Below are 13789 nucleotides of genomic sequence, written 5' to 3'. Positions count from 1 at the left end.
TTTACATTTGAATCTTTCATTTTAAATTGCTAACACACCAGAAAACACACAAGTCCCATTGGCTGAAATGTTTCAAGGCTTTATAAATAAAGTATTGTGGCGACACACTGGTGCCTGGACTTCATCTTTGAAAGTACTCTTAATAGGCTACATATATTCAAGTCACACATAACACCAATAAGAAGCTCCATCACAAGTCAAAGCACTTATTGTGACTTGCTAAAATGAGGTGTATGTGTTTAGCTCAGGAAGCTCAAACCCTGAACCAAACATGCCAACGATTTTCTGTTCTGACAAATATCTCAATAGCACCACATCCAAAAATATATTGTCTACATCATTTCAACACAATTTCACAACCACAGATTATATTGGTTTTATATATTTAAAATGCTTATCATGTAGGTCTTTGTACTGTGTATGCTTTCATCTCTCTCACTTTAGGCCAGTCAGTTAATCCTGTGATGCTTATTCTGTTGTGCGTCTCTGGACATTTCTTTTTAATTTATAACTGTTTGCGTATCACACAGTGGGCTATATCTCGCTTCAAGGCTTCCATTTGCATGTTGCATTTATGTGTAAGTTGTATGATATATAAATTATTAATAGTAATGAAACATTACTTGAGCTAAAAATGGACAAAAAATGGAGCTAAAAATACAACTTTTGATGTGTCTGTAATGGTTCATCTACCAAAACAGAAGTGCCTAAAATGCAGTACCACTGAGGGTCGGTAGGTCTCGCCTATTCCCACTCACACTCCCACTGAAAAATTGTGACCTTATCTCATGAATTTCAATCTGATGTCAGTGCAGTCCTAAATCATGTGATTGTGGGTGTCCCCCAGCAGCTCTATCCACTTGTGCAAATATGGTCTGTTCCTACTCTGATAAATTAAGGCCACCATGTGGTCAGAAGGATTGAAGAGGAACGCTGAAACTTTGCGTTGGGAAAGTTTCAGTGACTTACCATTATTCTAATTATTGAAGTTAATTCAGAAAAATCTTTAACAGAAGTTTTTAGTGGGAGGAACGTTTTATCGCTCATCAGGTGACGTCTTCAGTCTCAGCTGACTGCAGGTTTCCAACCTTATAAACAGGACATTTGTACAATGACTGAAACCAGCACCACTGAATGAACAATGGGCTGGGAGGTCAGTTCATTGATTATTAATTAATATGCAAATGTCATGTCAAATGTCAATGTCATGGCCATTGATCAACAACCACTGATCAATGGCCATGAGTCCCATTCACAGAGAGTTGGGGAATGGCTGCAATCACAGCATTGTAAGATGGTGACAGATGTACCCTTAGGCCCCTCCTCCATTCAGAGATGGTCTTTCCCTTTTCACGTAAACGGCCTCCTTGACTCCGCCCTCAAACCAGCGTTCCTCCCTGTCCAGGATGTTACATCCTCATCACTGAAAGAGTGTCCACTGGCCTGTAGGTGTAAACAGACTGCAGAGTCCTGGCCTGACGAGGTGGCTCTTCTGTGATGTAGCCAGAGGTTGTTTGGTTTCCCTGATGTATAAATCCTGCCAATCCTCCTGCACTTAACAGCGTACACTATGTTACTCTGTTTGTGTCGAGGGACCCGATCCTTGGGGTGGACCCATTTTTGGCACAGAGTGTTTTGGGGCTTAAAAGCCACAGAGACGCGGTGTTTAGAGAAAATGCGTCTCAGCTGTTCCGATATTCCTGACATGTACGGGATCACTACAGGTTTTCATTTAGGCAGCGGTTGTCCTTCTCTCCTGGATTGAATGGAGCTTTCTTGTTGGCAAAAGTCCAGCTGGGATAACCACTTACTCAGGGCCTTCTTGATGTGATGTTCTTCTGCTTCTTAAAGAAACTGATGGACATTATGGACAATGCTGGGCATCCTCTGCACACGGCCATTAACAACCAGAAGAGTCTGTTCAGTGACAGGTTGCTTCTCCCAAAGACAAGAACTAACAGACTTAAAAACTCCTTTGTCCCACACGCCATCAGACTGTTTAACTCCTCTCTGGAGGGGAGAGGGAGGGGAAACAGGAGGACAAAGGAGGGGGGAACAACTAAGCTGTAGTGCCTCTTCACCTCACTGTGCAATACTTTTGTGCAATACTTTTGTAAATAGTCAACAGTGCAATAGACCTCAATACTTGAAATGTGCAATTCACTTGTATTTTTATTTTTTATTCCTATTTATTCTATTTATCCCCTTCGTATATTTTATTTATATTGTCTCTGTATTTATATATGTGTGTGTGTGTGTGTGTGTGTGTGTGTGTGTGTGTGTGTGTGTGTGTCTATATATAATATTCTGTAACTCTGTAACTTCTGTCGGTGCTGTGCTTTTTTGGAAATCGAATTTCCCAGAGGAACCCACCCGAGGGATTAATAAAGTTCTATCTTATCTTATCTTATCTTCTCTGGCCGCTGTGTCTGTGGGGATGGTGAAGACAGATGTAACATCGTACGAGACCATGGTTTCATCTGCCTCCATCATGATATACTGATGGTGGTTCCGATATCTACCTATTCGGAACCATGATAACAGGGTTCATGCTGATCGGCGTTGGCTTAGCCCTGGTTTATCAGAGAAATAAGAGAGCGGAACCGGCTGTTCAAACCCCCACAAGGCTGCCCGCTGGATTCGAAGCGACGGGACGAGGCGCGACCTCTCACAACGAACGTAATATGGTCAACACCTTGGAGACGCGTACAGCTGCTGTGAAGGCTCAAAACAACACCATTGAGCGTATGAGGGGAAACATCAGAGAAAGGCCTGCTCAAAATGACACCCTTGAGCGACAGTTGGAAAACATCGCGGAACGGATCACTGCAGTTGTGAGGTCTCAGAATCAAAAGACTGACAACACCATGGAACAGAAGTTTGATACCATCATGGGGAGGCTCGCGGCTCTCCAACGGGAGATCGAGGGACCAGTGTCAGAGGGCTAAATTCGAGCTGCTCACAAAGGAGAAATCAACAATATTCAACATTTGGACACCACGGCGCCAGCTGCTAGGCCCAAGGCTGGAGCCCACCAAAACAACTCCCTGATAACGACTGTGTGATGACTATTCTTCCCGTCCCATGAAGGCCACCTGGGTTGGCTGGCAGACTGTTTACTTAGCCTGATGGAGCGAAGGACACTGTCTCCGCTGAACTATGGACACGCACACACATACACTTACACTGATAGGCACTCACTCATCCCCCCTCCCTTTCCAACGCCTTCGATGCTTGTTTCCGGCGAGGGAACACGGCGGGTCTGTGTGCCGCGCTGGAATGATAGCGCTGTGCAGGGTGGCTGCTGTGCTTCTTCGGATTACTCCTCACCCCCCACCCACCCCTGTGGCTTGTCATGTCTTCACAATGTTGTGCTGTGGACATTTATGTGCTTTTTTGTGCAAAGGAGTTTTTTTGTTTCCTGTTCTCATGCTGTCCTACCATGGAAGCACAGCATGAGTAGGGGTCTCTTTTTTCCTCTCATACTTTCCCCACTGTAGTGTACATTTCAATGTTTTTCTCTGATTCTACCAATCTCCGACCTGTATCCCCATGTAATGTTTGTGCTATATGTGTAAGATCGGGGGGGGGGTCCCATTTCACTGCAGGGCAACCTGCATGTGACGAATAAAGCTTTGATTGATTGATTGATTGATATCTTTCACTTTCTCAACAAAATCCAACCTGTTCTGGATGTGGTGTTCAGAGCTGCCTACCAGCCGTTGAGGATTGAAGACAGAAACTTAGAGATGTTATAGGGTGACCGAGTTGATCATACAGACAATCGGTCTTAAACCCTGTTTCTGTATCTTCGGTAAACCATACAGACTTGGTGTAGACTCTCCTGGGTACAGCCTGTGGTATGAGGTCCGGTTGGTAGCCTTGTCTTGTTCTAAGTGCTTCAGACAGTCTATCACCCTCTTGCTGTAGCCACTTCCTGGGTCTTGTTTCAGGGGCTCATAAGTATTTTTGTCACTAAGCAGTGACAAAATTTTCTCATGATAGCCTTTCTGGTTTAGCAAAACTGTGCACCTGCCCCTTGTCTGCTGGAAGGATGATAATGTTGTTGTCGTCATTGTTAAGTGATGTGAGTGCCTTACTCTCCTCCATGCTGATGTTGGATGCTGGGGGCTTTGCATTGCTGAGGCAGGCCCAAACTTTTGTCCGTAGTTGCTCTGCTTCCATGTCTGCATGTTGGTGTTTGAATTCCTGTTTCTGTGGCTGTGATAACTGATAACAGCCTTCAGGTAGCTGTTCTGCACTGTATTGGCACAAATTATATCTGTAAATTTCGTAACAGTACTTTCAGAAAGACATCTACTGTGATGAAATCTATTCCCCACTGCATTTCTGTAAATAAATGCTATTAGTAAATGATCAGAGAAACAAGGGTTTTCAGGAAACACTGTTAAATGTTCAGTTTCTATGCCATATTTGAGAACAAGATCTAGAGTGTGATTAAATCTGTTAATAACAGATTAAATGTTGAGGCTGTCATTTTTAGCATCTACATGAATGTTAAAATCACCCAAGTCTGAGAAATCTCTGACTGAGGCCCAGGTGGACGATAGATATCAACAACAAAACAAAACAAAAACGTTTTTTGATATTTCCAGCTGGGGTGGAAATGCGAAGCATCAGGCTTTCAAATGAATTCAGACTCTGTCTGGGTCTTTGGTCGATTAATAACTTGGAGTGGAAGATTGCTGCCACACCGCCCCCTTCTGTCCTTTGAGGGTTCGAGGATTCTGACATTTATATAACTGTTGATTCATTTAAACTAACATAATCATCCTGCTGTAACCAGGTTTCTGTAAGGCAGACTAAATCGATTGTTGATCAGTTATTCATTCATGTGCTAACAGAGACTTAGAATAGAGATCCCTAGTGTTTAAAAATCCACTAATACATAATATAATAAAAACATCCAAGATTAAAAATACTGTATGAAAACTACAACAGTGGCTCCAGTGGACACATTTTTTTGTGTTTTACACTCAGTTTCACTTCAGCTCTTTGTAACTTTCCTCTGCTCCACAGCTGCACTGTCTGTGCTTCTAATTCTGTATATATTTTATTTTATGTTTATCTTTGTTTATTTTATTCTTCTTCCATCAGCTCTGTTCCATCAACTTCAGTTATCAATTAAACACAGACCTACAATACAAAATAATATTCAAATACTACTTTTTTTCCTCTTACACTTACGGGACTTTTCAGCTTCACAACACTCGGGATGGAGTTCTTACTGAAAATAGAAAAATCCCTGGTCCCAACAAAGAATAATTTCAGCACCTGTTAGTTCACATTGTTGTCAGCATGCGATCAGGCTTTCAGAAAACTTTAAAGGCAGGCAGAAAATTGAAGAAGGGCTGATTCTTACCTGCTTTTCCTGCTGTTGGAGTGCTGATTGTGGTTGATAAGACTACTCTGAAACTGATAAATGATCTTATCTTTCTGCTTCTTTAACTCTTTCTGTCGCCCCTGATGTTATTCTGGTCTTTCCACGTTCACTCTAACCCCGAGTCTCTCGTTCTCTCGTCCATATATCTCACTGCCAGCAGGGTGCATTCTGAGTATGTGTGGGCAGCAGCCAATCAGAAAACAGCAGCCTTTGCGACACTGGTGGCACACACATGTTCAGCCTCACACTCTCATACTGACTCACTTTTTACAGGCTACATAGCAAACGATGCTCTCTCTGTCTCTCTCTCTCTTTCTCCAACAGAGAGAGAGGCACATCTGTCATCTGCTACTCTCATCCAGCCAGAGGATTTTTGTATGTTAAAACTTGATAATCTCCTGGCAACGCATGGTCCCTGCAACGCTGAGATTGAATGTTTTTATGTTTAAAGTTTCCTTGCAGTCCTTGTGCTTCATGTAAGGCTTGAAAAAGCTGGTACTTACGTGCTGGTTTCTATGTAATGTTGGGTTAAGAATGTTATATAATCTCTGATGTCACGTCAAGCGCATCAATGGAGGTTTTTTTCTGAATTCAGAATAGTAACAGAGAGTGTCAGCCAGGCCTCAGGATGGAACATGAAAATATCAGTGATATGAAATAAAATATTAAGCTGTCACCATGATGAAAGTGTCCTGAAGGAGTATTTAGTATAACCAACACACCGCAGGCCCTCTTCTGTGTTGTTCTCACAATATTAAGCATCTGAACTGGATCTTATGTTTGAACTGAAATCCTTTATTGTCATTGTACACAGTACAACGAGATTTAAAGATAACTTCTCTTTAAATACAAACAGTAAAATAAGAAAACAACTCTAAGTACTAATGTGTTTCAGTTCCATCAGAGATGCAGCACTGATAGCAAGCCTGTTTACTCCAAAGGACATAGGAAATTTTTCCAAAAAGAATTTCACATTTCAATTAATCTGACCACAGAACAGGTTTCTACTTTGCTTCAGTCCATTTTAATTTAGTTTTCTCGGGTGGCTCGGTCGTAGGTCAGCAATGGCAGAAATGCCCTCAATAAAATGTTAAACTAGATGACACCCATGAGTGCAAAGAGTAAAGCTCTCAGTAAAGAACCAAGTTTTGAGAAGTGCGAGTTTCATGCACCTTCTGTCACATTTCTGGGATACGTTTTAGCTGGAGGGCAGGTGAAGACGGACCCAGCCAAGATCCGGGCAGTTCAGGAATGGCCCACACCCACGACTCGCAAGCAGCTACAACGCTTTCTGGGCTTCGCTAACTTCTATCGGCGCTTCATAAGGAACTACAGTCAGGTAGCCACACCACTCACCACACTCACCTCCGTAAAGCGCCAGTTCTCCTGGACGTCTGAAGCTGAGGCTGCTTTTCAAAGACTGAAACATCTCTTCACCTCAGCTCTTGTGTTGATCCAACCAGACCTCAGTAGGCCATTTGTCATTTAAGTAGACGCTTCAGACATCGGTGTAGGAGCTGTCCTCTCCCAACACACAGGCCCCAGAGGGAAATTACGTTCTTTTCACGACGGTTGTCGCCAGCTGAAAGGAACTATGATGTTGGGGACAGAGAGCTACTAGCCATTAAACTTGCTCTGGAAGAATGGCGCCACATATTAGAGGGAGCGGAGCACCCGTTCACTATCTTCACCGATCACAAGAACCTTTCCTACCTTAGGACAGCAAAGCGACTGAACGCCCGCCAAGCCAGGTGGTCTTTGTTTTTTGATCGATTCAGATTCAGAATCTCCTTCTGTCCAGGTTCTAAAAACACAAAAGCCGACGCCCTCTCCCAGCAATACAGTCCAGATGAGGAACATCTTGAACCAGCTCCGGTGCTTCCTGCTTCCTGCTTGGTAGGATTCCTGTCTTGGAGTGTGGAGGAAACCATTCAGACCCTGGAATGGGTCCCCCAGATCGTCGTGTCATCCCTGCGGCTGCCCGCTCAGCAGTGATTAGGTGGGCCCACGCTTCTCGTTTCTCCTGTCACCCTGGAACAGGTCGCACAATTAGTCTCCTTAAGCGCCATTTTTGGTGGAGAACTTGGGAATGCGATGTAAAGGAATATGTTGCTGCATGTGAGATCTGTGCCCGAAGCAAGACCCGGACTCAGCGGCCTTCCAGACTCCTACAACCTCTTGCCATACCTTCTCGGCCCTGGTCACACATCTCTTTGGACTTCGTGACTGGGTTACCTTCATCCGCAGGTAAAACTGTTGTGCTTTCTGTAATAGATAGATTCTCCAAAGCCGCGCACTTCATTGCTCTGGACAAACTTCCTACCGCCACAGAAACTGCCAAGCTAATGGTTGATCATGTTTTTCAGCTCCATGGAATCCCTGCAGATATCACATCAGACAGAGGACCCCAGTTCACCTCTCAGGTCTGGAGATCTTTTTGCTCTGCCATGGGTGCTCAAGTCAATCTCAGCCGCAAACAAATGGTGAAACAGAGAGACTCAACCAAGAATTGGAGGCTGCCCTTCGCTGTGTCACCAACCATAACCCGGCTACCTGGGCTGCACACCTACCATGGGTCGAGTATGCACACAATTCTCATGTCTCAGCTTCAACAGGTCTTTCCCCTTTCGAAGCTTCCCTAGGTTACCAACCTCCACTGTTTCCTACCGAAGAGGCTGATTTGGCTGTGCCCTCGGTCCAACACCATCTCCAGCGTTACCGGAATGTGTTGCCTTGAAGAAAGCTGCCCCCCGCCATCGCGAATAGGGCTGGGTATCGTCACTGATTTCTAGAATCGATTCGATTCCGATTCACAAGGTCCTGAATCGATTCGATCCACGATTTGATTCAATTCGATTCAATTCAATTCGATTTGATTTGAATCTGGGAAATTTATCCTCAGAAAGTCAGAAATAATATAATTCAGATCAGTACATTTACATATTTTTGTATCTATAAAAAGGAAGCTGACACTTTCCAGACTTTATCAAGGGTGTGAGCATCACAGCAGAGGCCTTTGTGTCAAAGCAGCTGAAGATAAAACAGAAAAACATGAAGGTTTTCCTGGCCTGGGATTTTATAAAAATATTCTGCAGTACATCAAAAACGAAAGAAAACCATTAATCAGCATATGAACATCACCTCTGAAGTTACAGCGGTTTTATTAGAGACACGGCTAAGCGTTTTGCATTTTGTATAATTTTAAAAAGTTTACATTTGTTCAGAAGCCTGTTGAACAGCAGAAATTAGGTTTTCTTTTCGGAAGTAAGTAAAAACAACATCGGCCGACAGCCTGTAAACAACGGTAGACTTGTGCGTAACAAGCAAGCGAATAACGCAGAAAACAGATTTTTAGACGGGAAACTGTTGTTGAAGTACAGAGAGAGAGAGAGAGAGAGAGAGAGAGAGGGAGAGAGAGAGAGAGAGCTGTGCATGAAGTGTGATTTTATCCTGGTGGAAGCAAAACAGTAAAAGTCAGAGTGAATTCATGACAATGTTTATGTGAAGCGTAGTTTGGATCTTCTTTTGCTGCTGGTTCGGTCAATATTGTTTGGAGAGAGATCAAACTAACAGCTTTAGAATCCGCGCACAAAGGGCGTAAACACAAAGCGCGTGTAAATGACCTCATTAATATTTGGTAAAGTGTTTTGTAAACTTATGAGTGGCTATTATATTGTTGGAGTGAATGCTTTTATTTTGAAAGTCACAGAGCGACAAGGTGCCGTAAATCAAGTGGCGTAAACCATATGGCAGAAGCGCGAGTTTTAATGCACAGAGAGAAGGTGTGCTCTATGGTTAATGGACGGGAATGGGAAAAAAGAACGGCTATTAAGGTGCAACACTGAGTCGAAAGCAGTTTCTTAGCACCTGGTTGATGAGGGAACAAGGTTTGTAACAAAGTTTGTCCTGTAGATATGTATTTTGTTGTTTTACGGAGCATATAGCTGCTGACCGCTACTAAGCATAAAGGCTAAGTTTTCACCCACTAGAGGGCGCTAACGTACCTCGTCATGTTTAGGCAGCGATGCAACGATTTCCCTGTTATATGCAATAATTTACAAGTTTTAGTGTTATTTGTTATGTAAGGTAAGGAGAATTAATTTGTGATTAATGAATAAGTCAAAAGGTTAAAGGCAACACACTGTTTGATTTACTAATAGTCTTTTATTCTGTATGTTGTAGCTCTTACGGTGTGTTCACATACACGGCTGTTTAATAAAAGGATTGTGAACCATCAGTTTGAGAGACCATCTTTTCAACCGGGGATGCTACAGCGCGGACCCGCCGAAACATCAGAATCGGCGAGCTGTCAGCTGTCAGCTTTCAGCCCTGACCGTGTCCGTGCGGTCGGGTGAGAAAGGCGACATCTCACTGATTCTGATCCGCGGCTCCGCGCTTTGTGTTTACGTCTTTATGCAGAAGCCGTGTTCATGCTCTCATTCACTGTTTTAAATGTTTGGTGGTTGTCAAAATTTTGTGACGTTTCACCTGAGATTCTGGAATTTTGGGCAAAATACATTTATATTAAAAAATCGATTCAGGATTTTAATGAATCGATATCACGTTATCCAAGCCAGAATCGATTTTAATTGATGAATCGATTATTAAAACCCACCCCTAATCGCGAATACACGGACCGCCGTCGAACTCCAGCACCTAGATATGCCCCGGGGCAGAAGGTATGGTTGGCAGCTAAGGACATTGCTCTCAAAGTGTCATCCCGTAAACTGGCACCTCGGTTCGTAGGACCGTACACCATTCACTCCATTGTTTCTCCCAGCACAGTCAAACTCACCCTACCGGCATCTCTATGGATCCATCCAGTTTTCCATGTTTCGCAGATTCGACCCGTCCACACCAGTCCTTTGTGCCCACCTTCCGACCCCCCTCCACCTGCCCGACTCATCGATGGTCACCCAGCTCATACAGTCCGCAGGATCATTAATGTGCGCCAGCGTGGCAGAGGTCGCCAGTTCCTGGTTGACTGGAAGGGCTACGGTCCTGAGGAGCGCTCATGGGTTTCTCGCTCTTTTATTCTTGACCACGCTCTGATTTCTGATTTCTACAGGTCACAACAGAGTCTGCAGCCAGGTCGGCTGCCTGTAGGCATCCCTTGAGGGAGGGGTACTGTCAGGATCTGGAGACTCGACTAGAAAGTTCTATCAGGCACCTGAGTTCCTTGGTCTCCACCCCTGGGCAGAGTCATCATCCCGGCTGCAGTCCTGCACACCTGAGACTGATTCGGGGCAATCAGGTTGAGGATTTAAGGCCCCCTCGGATTCTCTTTCACCGCCAGTTCGTCAACGACCTCGCATCTCTTGGACCTTCTTTGTCATCACCCTCAACCCCAGCTCTCCTTGGCTTATCTTCATATTCAGGAAGAATACAAGGACCCTCACCTGCCTGCCCTCCAGCCTCACCACCTTGGACACAGCGGAACTCAGGTCTGCCAGCCTTTCCACTACTCCCCTGGACTATCACCGCCTCTCCCTCAAAGCGAGGTTCACGCCGGTCACCAGTAAGCGCTATCAGTCAGTTCCACCTCTGCTAGGATACCCTGCACCTGCCGCCTTCTTAACCCTGTTCTCTTTTCTTCCCAGACGCAACCGCTCCGTTCCCGTCGCAACCTGTTAAATCCCCGTTCACCCCCACTGACCCACGGCTACATCGTTAGCAACACCTTGTCACGAATTCACTTGTTGCCTAAATAATAAACACTGCAAAACGTTTGAGCCGTCTCTGTTTGTGGTTTTCTGCAATCGAGTCCAATTTAGCTATCGGCCCGTAGCCATTGTGACACCGTGTTTCAAAAAGCCTCAGAGCTTCGTAAAGCTTTGTTTTGACATCACCAGCTACAAGTCCAGAACATTTTCCTCTGTGCTCTGTCAGCTGGGTTCATTATGGGTGAGTCGTTCTGTCACGGACAGTTGGGTAGTGTGACAATCCGGTGAGAAAGCAGGCTCTCATGCCATCTTAAGTAGTCTGCCAGCATCAGTGTAAATGTGTGGTGTGTGTTCAGGACAGGTTCAGACGCGGGGAATCAAGGTCCAGTTCCGCCCTGGTGGGAGAGGCGAAGACAAAAAACACACCTCAACCTCTCCAGATATTGAGAACCATGACATATCTGGAGCATGTACAAACTGATATTAATCTTTAATAGGGCTGTCAAAATTGAGAGCAAACAAAACAACTGCTGTATAATGCCCTCTGCTATCTTAGTTTAATTGGTCACATGACATGTGTCATTGTTTTCAAAAAGGCTCTGGGTTCACTGTCCACACTGTGATGCGAAAACAGCATTTTCAAATGTATCCGCTTTGGAGAGCGTTTTCAAAACGCTGCGTTTTCCTTGACTGAAAATGCCGTCTCAGTGTGGATGGGAGGCCAAAACGGAGAGAAAAAGATGCGTTTTCAAACGAAAACGTAACTGTGGACATGGCCAAAGCCATCTCCTTTCATCCGAAGCAGTGCTTTCATGAACCTTCTTGTCTGTCAGTTAATATATGCAACCAGCCTTTAGCCACAGTCGTCTACTGTCGCTGAAAGCTATGCTTATTTCAATCCCATAGGTAACTGAAGCTCTCTCTGTCATACAGATGTGTCCTTCTCCCATCAACAAAGACTACACCTGAGTAAGCTGAGAGCCCATTAGCTTTGTTCTGGTGGCTTGCACATAAACTTGTGGATAAAGCACTGGTCTTTTATTCTAAACTGCTGGGAGGCAAGCTCCTGGTGCTCAGCTTTCACTGATCTAAGATCAGTAACAATCTGCACTTTGTATGGAAGCACAGCTAGCATTAGCAAGTAAACAAGCCTCAGTGATTTGGCCTGACACTGATGAGTTTCATCTTGCTAACCACCGTGGCCATGTTGGAAACTGAATGTCACCAAGTTGTAAAATCATTTGATACATTAGCAAGGACAGTTGTGACTTTGGACTGCAACTATGTGTAATCCAGTAAAACAGACAGGTGCACATCTGCTCTGTCTTTGCCGGTTATAACAGGTGAATCAGGGGCTTCAAAAATGTACAACTGCATCTGATATGAGTGATTAACAGACAAAGAGAGAGAGAGACTGTGTTCTGTGAGCGATACCAAGAAGGTGCTGAAACCTGTAAGGGTCCACGTAAATCCTCCAATGGGATGTTTAATTTAGCAGCCAGGCTGCCATCCGGGAATTTTACTCGGGATCGAAGTCAGGTGAGCACGTGGACAGAGAAAGGACCTGGTAGTGAAGCTACCCACCTCAAAGCATGTCCACGCAACAACACCACCAGGAAGGCAGTCTTTGCACTATATGGAGCATAGGTTTGACTCTGTTGTCTAAACACCAAAAACACTGAGAATCCTCCACCTTCATCCAACTCACCACTGAGTATTTCTGGAGTGGGACGAGCTCTCCCTAGATGTTCAGGTGGTCGCAAACAAAAGCTGAGGCTGGGTACTGACTGCAGCTGACGATATTAACATACCTCCAATTACATCCTATTGTCTACAGCTGTGACGGCGCATATTTTAGCTGGTGTTCTTACAGAGTGAGCACTCTGCAGAGGTCATTTTCTGACCTAATTGTTCTGTCATAACCAGTATGGGCTTAGTGTGGAAGAAAAGTTCATCACGTTTATGTGCAATAGTTAAAGGTGCATTTAGGAAGTTTGAGTTAGCAAGGCCCGGGCTCCCACAGACACATGCACAGTATGACCTCCTCTCGGGAATCTCTCTCCTACAGCTCAGTCAGATTCTGCTTCTGAGGTTTTCTGCACAGGTGAGAAAAGAAAGTAAGATAAGAGCAGAGCAAAATAAAGCAAGAGGCAGGTATGAAGACAGTAGGAATCAGGTCATTACCAACAGATGTGTTTGTAGTTATGCTGAATTCAAGGGTGGGAAACCAGAGGAGCACCTGTCCCTGAAACACAACACCAACACTCAAACAGATAGAGAGAGAGCAAAATGAAAAAACTACAGTAGAATAAGTAAAATACTTTAGCATTATGCTATAATATGCTGGTTAAAAACACATGCTGCTATTGTTATTATAATTGTATTATTGTATGTTGTGGTATTTCCATCTCAGTTAAACAAATCTTTCATATTTGTCACATCCCTCAAACAAAGTTTCATTTAGACCACATATAAGTCCTGAATGTATAGAATTTGTCCTTTTTTAATACACAGGTCACTACAACCCTCCTAGAAAAGAATGCACAAAATATCTGTGTTAATATTAATTTTCAAATGTTCAGCAAAACTGCAAGAAACAACACTGAAACCACGAACAGCAATCTAGACACATGATGCTGATGAGGAAAAAAAACCAAGACTGTTTGTGAAGGAAGCTTTTAATGTTCCTAGCATAATGGCTAACCTTATAAATAAACATGTC

At 44.0% G+C, this 13789-nt stretch overlaps 1 protein-coding gene across 1 annotated transcript in view; it reads right to left on the bottom strand.

Moving 5' to 3' along the window:
* LOC120715539 overlaps positions 1–5622 on the bottom strand; it is a 53724-nt gene extending 48102 nt beyond the window's left edge. The window contains exon 1 of the mRNA XM_040002559.1: positions 5384–5622. The gene's annotated coding sequence lies outside the window, so the exon portion shown is untranslated. The remainder of the gene's footprint in view (positions 1–5383) is intronic.
* Between the last annotated feature and the right edge of the window lie 8167 nt (positions 5623–13789).

This window comes from Simochromis diagramma, unplaced genomic scaffold (assembly GCF_900408965.1).
Source record: "Simochromis diagramma unplaced genomic scaffold, fSimDia1.1 OVJJ01000445.1, whole genome shotgun sequence".
Lineage (NCBI taxonomy): Eukaryota > Metazoa > Chordata > Actinopteri > Cichliformes > Cichlidae > Simochromis > Simochromis diagramma.
Note: the sequence above shows the minus strand (reverse complement) of the source record. Positions and strands in the feature narration are given on the sequence as shown.